This window comes from Lissotriton helveticus, chromosome 3_2 (genome assembly GCF_964261635.1).
Source record: "Lissotriton helveticus chromosome 3_2, aLisHel1.1, whole genome shotgun sequence".
In the NCBI taxonomy this organism is placed as follows: Eukaryota; Metazoa; Chordata; class Amphibia; order Caudata; family Salamandridae; genus Lissotriton; species Lissotriton helveticus.
The window spans coordinates 495,735,638-495,748,873 of record NC_136062.1 but is presented as its reverse complement, the minus strand read 5'-3'; the positions used below and the strand labels follow the sequence as shown (position 1 = coordinate 495,748,873).

General features: G+C 48.2%; 1 pseudogene across 1 annotated transcript in view; it reads right to left on the bottom strand.

Moving 5' to 3' along the window:
• Nucleotides 1–9,457, bottom strand: part of LOC144826103 (uncharacterized) — a 96,280-nt pseudogene extending 86,823 nt beyond the window's left edge. The window contains exon 1 of the transcript XR_013609688.1: nt 9,325–9,457. The product of XR_013609688.1 is annotated as an uncharacterized LOC144826103 (transcript). The remainder of the gene's footprint in view (nt 1–9,324) is intronic.
• Nucleotides 9,458–13,236: the final 3,779 nt, after the last annotated feature.

Here is a 13,236-nt window from a genome sequence, read left to right as displayed (position 1 = left end):
AGAAACTTTAATATCATGAGCTGGATTTCAGCTTTCCTTTGAGACATGGCTTCGCCAATACTTTCTGGATCATTCCCTGTACGGATGAAACAATATATTCTGTCTAGATCTTCTTTCATATCCGGTAGGGTGTCCAAATACCCGGTCACCCGTCTTACACGGATGGAATATATAACTGTACTATCATCACCTGCGACCGGATCATAGCGGCATTCAGTAAGGGCTCGTCGGATATCTGCAACGGACTTAAATTTGGGCGTACGTTGTAACGCACATTCATGTAACTCGGCCAACGTTCTACGTTGGTGTGGTGGCGGGGTACCAGGAGGACCTCCTCCTGCGGCCCCTAAACTGGAATCGTCGACTGACACTCTTCGTGCTGGCAGAGTGGGAAATTGTAATGCAGGCTGGACCAGGGGTACCGTAACAGGTACTCCGGTGTCTGGAGGAACAGGAATTGCCTGATTTACAGGGACTGGCGGAACAGGATTTGCATATTCCGGGACTGTGTCGTCCAAATAGGACGAGATGAAAATATCAGCTGCGGTCGGTTTGTGACGTAGCTTGGTCGGAACTAAGGGTGGCGGAAAATTACTGGATGCCTCCGGGGTCGCTTTTGGCAAGCCCTCGGCAAGAAGAGGATACATACCCTTAATAAGGGCATGCCTCTGTCTGTCTGACTGTTCGGTTTTGACTCGTTCACCTATCTCGATTAGTTCCCTTTCTTGGGCTCGTTCTAAGGATTCTCTACTTAATTCTGACTTTCTGATTTCTTTTTCGGTTCTTTTATGAGATTCTTTGCGCCATAACTCGATGGCATCTTTCTGTGACTGTCTGGCTTTCTTTTTCCATAATGCTTCTTCTACTCGCATGATGCACTCGGCATCCCATGTGCCCGATACGGGCCATCTATACTTTTCTTCTAACTGTTTGGTATACTCTACCCATAAATCTAGATACAATATGGCACTTATGCCATGCTTTTGATACATAAAATGACCTGGACTGTCCCTAGGCGGGACAGGAACTGCTGTTTCTAACAGACCTTTTCTAGTTTTCAACTGACGTAGTTTAGAAAATAGCGGCATGACTGGACTGTAATCTAGACACAATACAATACACAATGAACACGATAATTACACCACTTTCGTACCACGACATTAAAATACATGAGTGACATTTTAAAATAACAGTTCGAACAGAATACTACCTGGGATACGGAAAACAAAATACATGAATCTTCTCGAGAACAGAACTGACTAGAACAGAAACTAGATGCACTGCTAAAACAGTACGAAACTTACCGGTCTCATAAAGAGACACGTCAGGACCCGCATCCACCGAAGTGGACACTTCGTTTTGGGATCTGTGTACCACCAAACCCCACGGACCAGAGTCAATTAAATTGACCCTGTCTAGATACTACCCCAGCAACGGTACTCACCGGGCAGCAAGAACGGAAGGCCTCGGACTGGACTGGACTGCTTCGACGCCGGACGGACGAACTTCGGACTTCAGTTACGGGTGGGCCTCCGGATATTTCGGACCTTGGACTCTCGGCTTGGGCTCTGGTCGGGACTCGCCGCGTTCCTCCACCGCCTCGTCTGGATGCTGGACCGCCACCTCCGTCTCCTCCGTGGGCCTGAGGGATACTTGAAGCAGAAATATCTGCACGTGCACGGTATGGTTCCGTCACGGCTGCAGAGGGTCAGGGGGCCGGCGTGGCTTCACCGGCGCGTGGGGAAAGGGCAAGTCCCTATTCGGGCGCCATTATGTGGTATATAAATAAATAATACCGGATCTAGGTTTTACTGGACATAGCAATAACAGATAGCTCAATAAATAAGAGTCAAGATTCGAGGTAGTAGGAGTTTGCAGGTTTAATACAGCATAAAGGACAGGAACAGGACAACCTGCACGGGAACAGGATGGCAGCGCTGCCTGGGACAGGATCAAGATAAAGGATAACTTTTAATAACAATGCACAAGCATATATACTAAAACAGTTGCATTACAATACATATGATAGGCGGAGCAGTGGGTGTGGTCAATAGCAGTCGCGAAAGATAAGGGTGAAAGTAGGTGTAACAAGAGGCGTGTACATAGACATGTGATGTAAACGTAACAGAATATGTCATAAATGGGGCGGAAACATGGAGGGGGCTACCTGAGGAGCCGGGACCTCTAACCTAATGGTGCGCGCAAACTGACAATGACGTGTTACTAGGAGAAGCTGGGGGCTATGAACTCTGTGCTAGGAGTAGAGACTGAAGTCTGGAGAGTCAGGGCGACATGTACCTAAACCCTATCTAGTATCTAATGTTTAGAGGACATGTTGATATAAACTAAGAGTCAGGAGGGGAGAGGCTAACAGACTCTAAGACTGGAGCATGCATTATTCTACATGTAGTGCGTGATGAAGAATATTAAATGACCATTAATTCAGTATTTCTCTTACATGGAGACGTAAAGGCTAGACGATGACGGAAACTATTGATGCGATTCAGTAGTTTAGGAATGCAGAGAAGGAGGGCTGGACTGATAACTAGAATCATAACATACTCTTGGCAGACTCGTAGGCAGAGCCAGGCTGAGCCGGGCACTGCGAGGCAGGAAGTAAGTGAAGGGTCGAGGATACAGGTGGGGGCTGTATCGCTCCTCAGCGAGGGTTCAGGAGACAGGAGCTGAATCTGGTGTCCGGGCCCTTTTGAGGCCTAGAAACGGGGACTTTTCAATGAAATAACGTGCACACTGAGAAACGTGGCAATGTAACTTTACATAGGCCTGATACTCGTAGCTTTCACGAGAACTGGAAACTGGCATATTAGGGATGGACACAACTGTAATTGCGTCTTTAATCAAACATGGGGAATACATATGCATATTAATCATGCACACATAGCATAAGATGGGGGACACGTAGGGACACAGAACATGGCAAAATTTACTTTTCCACAAAACGACAACTAGATAGTGTTCACATGCCGACTGACACTGCCCTGCTCCAGTACGTTGATGACCTATTGATCACAGCCCGTACAGAACGTGACTGCGAACGTGCGTCACTGACAGTCTTGTATTTTCTGGCAGAAATGGGGCACAAGGTGTCCCCTTCGAAATTGCAATTCTGTGTCCAGCAAGTGGTATACCTAGGACACTTGCTGTCCAAGAGGGGTAGACAGCTGACACCTGACCGTATCCAGTTAATTGCACATCTTCCACAGCCCAAGACACAGAAGGAGGTACGAGCTTTTATCGGCCTTACTTCTTACTGCAGACAATGGATCCCTCAGTACGCATATCTAGCTAAGCCACTGATACAATTGACAACACAGGAGGCAGCAACATCGACTGTCCTCCCTTGGACCCAGGAACATACACTTGTTTTCGAAGAATTAAAGAAAGCTTTATGTCAAGCACCTGTTTTAACGACACCAAACTACAGCAAACCTTTTACACTTTTTGTCACTGAACGCGATGGTACAGCATTATCTGTTCTCACACAAGATCAAGCAGGACAACACAAGCCTTGTGCTTATTTTTCTAGCACATTAGATCCAGTAGCCCAGGCTTTGCCTGCGTGCCTCAAATCCGTTGCAACCACAGCTTTAGCTATCAGACAAAGTGATTCCATAGTGTTAGGACACCCTTTGACAGTACAGGTTCCACACTCCGTGGAAGTTCTTTTAAACCGAACACAGACTCAGCACTTGACCATAGCACGATTGACAGGATATGAACTGACACTGTTTCAGCCACACATAGAGATCAGACGCTGCAACATATTAAATCCTGCTACACTGTTACCCTCGATTACTTCAAACCCTGCAACACATGACTGTGTGGAAGTTATTAACACCATGACGAAGCCAAGACAAGACTTGACGGACATTGCATTACCTGATCCAGACCTGACACTTTATGTGGATGGTTCATGTATGAGAACAAGTACAGGGGAGTTAGTAGCAGCATATGCAGTGACTACCGAAACTGAAGTTATAGAAACACATCGTATTGACACCCTGTCTGCCCAAGCAGCAGAGCTCATCGCTCTGACTCAAGCCTGCATACGAGCCAAGAACCTGAAAGTAAACATATATACAGATTCACGTTATGCATTCGGAGTCGTTCACGACTTTGGATTCCTCTGGCAAGAACGAGGTTTTATGACCTTTCATGGAGCCAAGATTCAGCATGGCCCCCTCATTCAAGCTCTGTTAGAAGCCATACATTTACCTACAGCTATAGCCATCATGAAGTGCAAAGCACATACGAGAGTCACTGACACCATTTCCCAGGGTAACGACCTGGCAGATCGAACAGCCAAGCTTACAGCTCAGACTCCAGACATTCCAGCTGACTCGACAAAGACAGACGTTTCAGTCCTGACGACTTGCATGACAGTCAAGGACCCTACACAAGATGTACTAGACATACAGACACATGCTACTCCAGACGAAATCAAGAAATGGACTGAACAAGGAGGGGTCCAAACAGATCAGGGATGGTTGACGAAGGGAAAAGCCACATGGTTTCTCCCCGACTCTATGGTTCAAGTCATTATTAATACAGCACATAGTCCAGCACACTTAGGAGAAAGAGCCATGTTAGACAGCATCCAGAACCTCTGGTTTAACAAGCATTTACGAGCAGCAGCAAAGCAGAAAGTGCGTACCTGCATGATCTGTTGTCAGTTCAATCCAGGTAAAGGTGTTCCCGTGGAACAAGGTGGATTTCATCCTCCTGATCATCCTTTTGAAGTCCTCCAGATGGATTATATACAGATGGACCGATGTCGAGGATTTAAGTATGTCCTCGTAATTGTATGCGCTCTGTCCAGATGGACAGAAGCATATCCAGTCTCAGATTATACTGCCGTGACCACTGCCAAGCAGTTGGTTCGTGAGTTCTTCCCTCGATATGGTTTGCCCCGGGTCGTGTATTCAGACAATGGGCAGCCATTCTCGTCCGAACTCATGAAACAGGTATCACTTCTGTTAGGGTACCAGTGGAAATTCCACTGCGTACGACACCCCGAGGCAGCTGGCCTCGTCGAGCGACATAATCAAACTCTGAAAACACGATTAGCGAAGGTTTGTGCAGAAAAAGGTGTAGATTGGATGGTGGCCCTGCCGGTTGCCCTCTTCTATATGCGAATGGTCGCTCACTCCAGATCTGGTTTGTCACCCTATGAAGTTATTTTTGGTCGTCCCCCAAACATGTGGGGCACACCTATGCCTCGTAAAATGACCGACGTTGACAGTAACATGCTGACAGATTACCTAGCTTCCTTGATGTCTGCACTACTCTCTTGTCGTTCACAGGTCGCGGCTGCCTTTCCAGACAACACCCAGGTGAAACCGCACGAGGTCGTTCCAGGAGACCTAGTTCTGGTTCGGAATTTTGATCGCTCAAGCCCTCTGGAGCCCCGCTGGAAGGAGCCAAAACTCGTTCTGATGACCACAAGGACCGCCGTAAAACTAGAAGGAAGAAAAGGCTGGCTCCATTCCAGTCATATCAAGCGTTTCCATGGACCCTGTCCAAAGACTTTTTTCAAGGACTGCCCCGATACTGACTCTAAACTTCCCCTGTTAGAGAAAACTCCGCAGCAGGAGTATAAAATCAAATTGAGGTCTAGTAAGTCAGACAGCGTTTAATTGTTTAAGTCCCCCTCGGGTGAACCGGTTAGACAGGTTTCTGACATGTATGAGATAGACCCACATAGTGAGAGAGATAGACGAAACTTCAAGAAAATGAAATATTGTAAAAATCTCCGAAGCAGATGCATCGTTACATTATTGTTTATGTTTGCTCTGAGTCTTACGATCATATGTATAAGTTGTATGTTACACGTATTTTTTCCTCCTCTCGATTCACATTTACACCTTTCCTCTAATGATACTGTATGAACAGATAGATGGTCTCATGAATATTGATGTCTCCTGAAGGAAAAGTAGGGAACAAGGAGGGAATGAGGAAAATTGAATTTTGCCTTGTTATGTGTCCCTACGTGTTCCCCATTATATAGTATATGTGCATGATTTCTATGCATTTCCCTTCCATGGCCGAAAATAAAGACGCATTTACAGTTGCGTCCAACATTAGTATGTCAGTTATCCAGTCCTCCGTGAAAGCAACGTGAATTAGGCTTTTAGGCCTATGTTGCCAACGTCTTTACATGGTGCACGTTAAATCATCGGGATGCACCCGTTCCTCAGGCTCCACAGGGCCCGGACACGAGATCCAGGCCCCAAGCCTCCTGAAACCACTCCGAGAGAAGCAGCCCCGCCTGCATCCCTGACCCTTCCCTTACTTCCTGCCAAGTAACGCGGTGCCCGGCTCAGCCTGGCCTGCCTGCCAAGAATATGTTATGCCTACAGTTATCTGTTCAGCTCCCCGGAATCACATTCCTAGCTAATGAACAGCATAAACATATCCATCTACAGTCTAGTCTTTCTGTCTCCATGCAAGTGATTTACTGAATTAATATCCATAGAAGAATCATAGCCCATGCAATACATAAAGATATATATGCATACACTAGCCTTTAGTGACAAGTAGTCTTTGCCCTGATGACTCTTAGAATCAAGCAACATGTTCTCCAAACACAAGATATCAGATACGCTATAGGTACAGGTCGTTCCCAGGCTCCCAGACTCCAGTCTCCTCTACTAGTGCTAGAAGTCAGCGCCCCCCAGCCCTCCCCAGTTACACGTCATGACTCGTTTTGCGCGCACCAGTAGGTTAAAGGTTCCAGCTGCCCATGAAACCCCCTCCATATGTCTACCCACCTATGACACTTCTGTGACGTCTACATCACACACCTCCGTGCACGCCCTGTGCACGCCTTCTTTTACGCCCATATGTTCTTATCTTCCTCTTTCTCACTTGTTACGCCTACTGTATTCAATGCAACTGTATGGTTTTACTATATATATTGTATGATGTTAATGAAATGTTGAATGTCCCTTCCTGAACCTTAGTAGGTGATGGAACCCGATGTCCATTGGCTCGAGCCACTTAATTAAAGCCCGTATGACTCAGATATCACGGACTCTGCCTCTCATTTATTGAGCTATCCTTTTTCATTTAATGCATAGAAAAATAGTATCGGTAATTTATTTATTTACCACAGTGCGCATGTCCCTTTGGCCAGCCATCTACCGACAAGCAACCTGAAATAAGCACTATAAACCTCTCAACTCAGCCTTCTTAGACAGATGGATTGAGAGCCTGCACACGCCTTTACTGTCCTCGGGAGCGCCAAGAGATGCTGCTCCCTCCAATCCTGGAGCTTCTCTCATGCTGAAAGCACTGCCTGGATTGGTTATGTGGGGCCCTGGATGTGACGTTGGAAAAGAAGAGGACCGGTGTGAAGGGGACCTACCAGCGCAAGCAGTTGTTTTTTTCAACAATGTATTTAATGTATTAATGTTTTGTACTTATTTTATGCCCCACCCATTTGCCCGCCTCTCCAATCGGTGAACTTGCCAGCCGCCACCAGTTTCTCTCACCCTAATCGTTTATGTAGCGCTATTTTGGACGAGTAGGAGTTCTCCCAGCTTGGATATTGCTACTTTCTTTATTGTTCCTGTGATTGCTACTATTGTTAATTATTGTCAGCCTTGCCTCTTTCTCGCACCCTGATAATTTGTAAAGCTCTCCGATACCCTCTCGAGTCATGTTCGCCTATGTAAATCTTTAAATGAATAAATAAATGACTCCCACATTATGCTGTAGAGCAGCAATTTATTGATTTTATTCACTTTGTGGTTTTACTTTTCTCAAATATTTTTTTAGCTTTTTTAGTTTGTCGCTGGAGTGGTAGATAACCGGCTGGACTAGGAGACTGAGCTGAGCTGGTCTGTTGTGCAGTTGTCACACCTCTAACTTGTGAGATAGCACACCAGCCTGGCTGTCTACTAGTTGAAAGCTGTGGTGCGTCTGTGTAGCGAGTGCACGGATGGTGTGCCGAAGCCTGTTAGCATCCTTTCACTCCTGGACCAAGCCCAGCACGCGAAACACTCTCTTCAAAACCTCTCTTAAGTCAAATGGCTCTGTCCAGAAGTCCTACACCTCGGCTGCCCTCCACGCTTTCATCCATAAAGGTAGGACCGGTTCTTACATTTATTCATCTGCACCTCGCTAGCATATTCCTGCTTTCAACATTAGTTTTCCAGCCAAAAGCCTGAGAACCAGATTTCTGAACCACGTATTTCCCATGACTTTCCATAGGTCTCTCCTCCTACTCAATCTTTACAAACCAGTGTGGCCACATTTAATGGAACAATACTGAGGTGTGCTCACTGTTTACACAAGATGGAGAATGCACCACAACTGTGCACAAAGATAGAATGCCTACTGCAACACTCACACATGCCCGACAAGTACGCAGTCTCTACACAGCTTTTACAAAGGCCCACATGCTTAGCACTGCTTTTCAAATACACACAAAATCCCATAGGTACAGCTTAACAATGTAGAATAAAATGAATTCATGGAGTGAAACGCACCGGCAAATGATCTAAAGAGTGCTGCCGGCCACCAAATGTCTTTACTATTTCAGCTGCTCCTTTCTACAGCAGCACCGCTTACTGGCACCAAAGTATTCCATCTTTAAAAAGGTGCTAAAGTCAACGAGTGATAGGTGAGGTAGCTGGATAGTGGATTGTTACTGCATTATGTCCGAAGAGTCTGTAATAGCATGTGTGCTAATCCCTCAGTAGCTTCTCTTCTATGACCAGGTAGAGCACGTACAGACCGGGAACAGACAGTAATAATACAATTATAGCCCAGGAGTATTCTGAGATAAAGAACTGAGTAGTAGGACAATGGCTTCCAATAACACAGCACTGAACACCATTTCAGACAATCTTTAATATTTGTTTGAAGAATAAAGCAATTGGGAATGTAAATGTATTTGAGCTTGTAAAGCGCACTGCTACCCGTCCGTAGGTTTCGTGGCGCTGTATAACTCTGGGGAACCCGTCCTGGCTTTCCCTGTGGGATGGTCCCTGCTGGGAGTCCCCAAGGTGGAGCCAGGCATCCCCGGAATTGATGGGGCCGTTGTGGAGATTAGGCAAGCTAATGCCCAGAGTTGCTGAGTGGAACCCCTGATTAGAGTAAGCACCGAAGCGAGAATTATCGAGTCCGCTGACCCTGCCGCGTCGGGAATTAAACCCTGGTCCCGGGCTGACTTCTGCTCCCGGGTCTGCCGCCTCTAACCAGTGAGCCACACTACTCCACAATGTGTGTTAAATGCAGACCATTAACCTTTCGCCAGCTGCAATCAAATATTTATGAGATAATGAGATGCAAACATACCTCCATCCTGCACATCCCGGGACTAGACTGCTGGAAAGAGATCAATGGGAAATGAGACAGGTGTGGAGGTGAGCAAAACACTGTAACATTACCTGAAAGAACAAACTCAAAAAAGAGAGTTAGGAGAAGATAGATGGATATTAGGAATGGCAATAGGGACAAACAGGAGAAGGAAATAAACTCAACATTTTGTGAATTTTTACAGAGCAAAAAAAGTAAACATTTTTTAAAATGTTGTTAAAAAACTGAAAAATAACACCACAATTTAGAACTCATAGAAACTGAAAACAGAAAAACCTATGCACCTTGTTTTAAATGTGCATTATCCGAGAAGAGGACTAATTATGAGATTGAGATCTAGTGTGCCATGATGGTGCACCAGGTGCAGTTTTCTGTACTCAAGCATTCCAAAGGGCTCTGGGAAGTACAGACTTTTTGTAACTGCGTTTAACGTGGATCAATAAATCAATAATTTGTCAAGCGCACTATACCTGCATGGGTCTCAAGGAGCTGGGACGATGCTACTGATCGAACAGCCAGGTCTTGAGTATCCTCCTGAAGGACAGCAGGTCTTGGGTCTGTCGTAGGCTCAGTGGGAGGGTGTTCCATGTCTTGGCGGCAAGGTGGGAGAAGGATCTCCCGCCGGTGGTTGTTCTTCGGATGCGTGGGACGGTGGCGAGTAAGAGGTCGGCGGAGCGTACCTGGCGGTTGGGGATGTAGAAGGAGAGTCGTCTGTTGAGGTAGGCTGGGCCGGTCTTGTGGAGTGCCTTGTGTGCGTGGATGAGGAGCTTGAAGGATATCCTCTTGCTGAAGCGGAGCCAGTGCAAGTCCCTCAGGTAGGGGGTGATGTGGCCGTGGCGTGGTACATCAAGGATCAGTCTGTCTGAGGTGTTTTGGATACGTTGTAGTAGTTTGATGAGCTTGGTCGGGGCTACCACGTAGCGGGCGATTAAGTAGTCGAGTCTGCTGCTGACGAGGGCCTGGGTGACTGTCTTACTTGTATATGTCGGGATCCATCTGTAGATCTTGCGGAGCAGGAGGAGGGTGTTGAAGCAGGAGGAGAAGACCGCGTTGACCTGGTTGGTCATTGAGAGCGTTGAGTCAAGGATGATTCCCAGGTTGCGTGCGTGGTCGGTGGGTGTCGGGGTTGCTCCCAGTGTCGTCGGCCACCAGGAGTCATCCCAGGCTAAAGGGTTGGAGCCGAGGATGAGGACCTCCATCTTGTCAGAGTTCAGCTTCAGATGTCTGGTCTTCATCCAGTCGGCGATGGCCTTCATTCCTTCGTGGAGGTTGGCTTTGGTGGAGATGGGGTCCTTGGTGAGGGAGATGATCAGTTGAGTGTCATCGGCGTAGGAGATTATGTTGAGGTCATGCTGTTGGGCAAAGTGTGCGAGCGGGGCCTTGTAAATGTTGAATAGTGTCGGGCTGAGGGAGGACCCCTGGGGTTCGCCGCAGATGATTTTGGAGACTTCTGACCGGAATGGGGGAGTCTGACGCTCTGGGTTGTGCCGGAGAGGAAGGAGGTGGTCCATTCTAGCGCCTTGTCTCAGAGGTCTAGGAGGATTAGTGCTGTGGTCTCGCCGTTGTCCAGCAGGGTCCTGATGTCGTCGGTGGCGGCGATGAGGGTGGTCCCAGTGCTGTGGTTGCTGCGGAACCCTGACTGGGCAGGGTCCAGGATTCTGTTTTGTTCGAGGTATCGGGTTAGCTGTCTGTTGATGATTTTCTCGATGACTTTGTCCGGGAGGGGGAGCAGAGAGATGGGCTGGAAGTTCTTGAGGTCTCTTGGGTCAGCTTTGGGTTTTTTCAGTAGGGCATTGATCTTGGCGTGTTTCCAGCTGTCTGGGAAGGTCGCGGACTCGAGGGAGAGATTGATGACGTTGCGCAGGTGAGGTGCGATGGAGCTGCTTGCTTTGTTGAAGACGTGGTGCGGGAAGGGATCTGACGGAGACCCGGAGTGGATTGTGCTCATGGTCTTGATGGTGTCATCGATGCTCACTCTGGAACAGGCTAGCAGAGGGTCGTGGTTGCTGGTGTGCAGAGGTTCTGTTGTGTTGCTGTCTGTTGAGTCTGTTTGGGTGTTGAAGCTGTCATGGATGTCTGCTATTTTGCGGTGGAAGAAGGTGGCAAGGGAGTCGCACAGGGCTTGTGACGGCGGGATGTCGTTGGTGTTGGAGAGTTCCTTCATGATGTTGAAGAGCTCCTTGCTATTGTGTGCATTGTAGTCGAGGCGGTCTTTGAACGAGGTTCTCTTGGTGGCCCTGATGAGGTGGTGGTGGTTGCGGATGGCGTCCTTGTGTGCTGCACGGTTGTTCGGATTTTGTTCGCTGTGTCATTTCTTCTCTAGTTTCCGGCAGGTGGATGCTGAGGGGTGGGGCTAAGATGGCGACCGGAGCAGATGTGCATTAATCTGCTCCATCGTGACCAACCACAATATGCTGAAATTTTGAGATGCGCTCCAGCAACGGCACTATGACTATCGTTGGGGGCCCTGAGATCCTGCTCAAAGCGTTTCAAGGTACCTGAGCTGCCGCATCTGGCTACAGCAGCGGGGCCTGGCTGGGAGGTGCCTTGCGCTGGGACCCAGGACTCAGGCATCTGAGGCTGCCTTCACCAGAGAGACCACGATCTGAATTACAGGAACGGGGGATCCTCAACACAGCTGCTCCTGCAGCAAAAACAAGGTGGAGAACAGCGATCGCGGGGGCGGGCCGCCAATCTCAATGGCCTACCAAACATGGCCTTGGGTGAGGTCCACCAAAATACCGAATAGGCCCATGCCACTGCCCTGCAAAACTGCCGTATCCCTTCCCACCACTTCCATACTGTGAGACCGCGCCCCTCACCGAGGGGGGGTACACTCGGACGATACCCGAAGCGAGAAACAACTGTGCAATCGGGAGAGAAAGCAACTAATTCCCCCTTATCCTCTGCACATAATATGCGGGCAAAGCAGCTGTGGAGCGAGCTGGAGGCCCACAGAGGGAGACATACCACCAGTCCAACATAATCAGCGCCAGATAACAAGAACGCGACCCCCCCATATCAACACCGGGGCACCAATACTGGAGGCAGCTACCTGAAGATAGCTCATGAACTGCACCAGCATGGGCATGCACAGGCCCGAGACACCGCATGCTGGACTGTATGTACCTTCAACAATATTTTTTAATTGGTAAAGGTGACCAGAAGAAACATATATGCCAGCATCCCTCCTAAGCACAAGGCCTCACGCACGACACACAGGGACGCTGAATACCTAACACCCCAGGGTGTACTCGAAGAGTCACCGCCGAGGAGGGCTGCGGGGGGGCCTGAACAAGGCAGCAAAAGGTCCCCAACACTCTGCACTGCCAGGACAGTGCGTAGGAAGTGCCCTCTCCACATTCTGGAAGAGGTAGAATCAGCCAGCTAATCCGGCCGGACAACACAGGGGAGGATATTTTAAAAAGGCGACCACGCCAAGAAAAACGGTATCTTAGCCCAAGCACGCACCATTGCGGCCACTGGCCTCCACAGACACAAAATAAACCGCCCCACCCTCCGCCAATATGGGCATGAATAAATTGGAGAGACCACAGGCGCAAACAGGGGGTATGTCCAACCTCGCAGAAAGGTCTTCGGACACAGCCCAAACATCAGGACACCTGCCAGAAGCGCCACTTGATCACGCACACCGCTTTGACTAACTTATGGTAGCCATCCTGGACATCAAATCTACCATAGAACCCAAAATTGACTCACTCTGCATAGAGCTGGGCCTCCTGTGTGAAGATCACAAGCACCTAAAAGACAGGATGGAGAACTCCGAGTTAACCCTGCCGCCCTGAGGCCCACGGTAAAGGAGACGGACAAACAACTCAGGATCCTACAAAAAGAAGTTCAATATCTACCGGATCGAGTGGAAGATCAGAA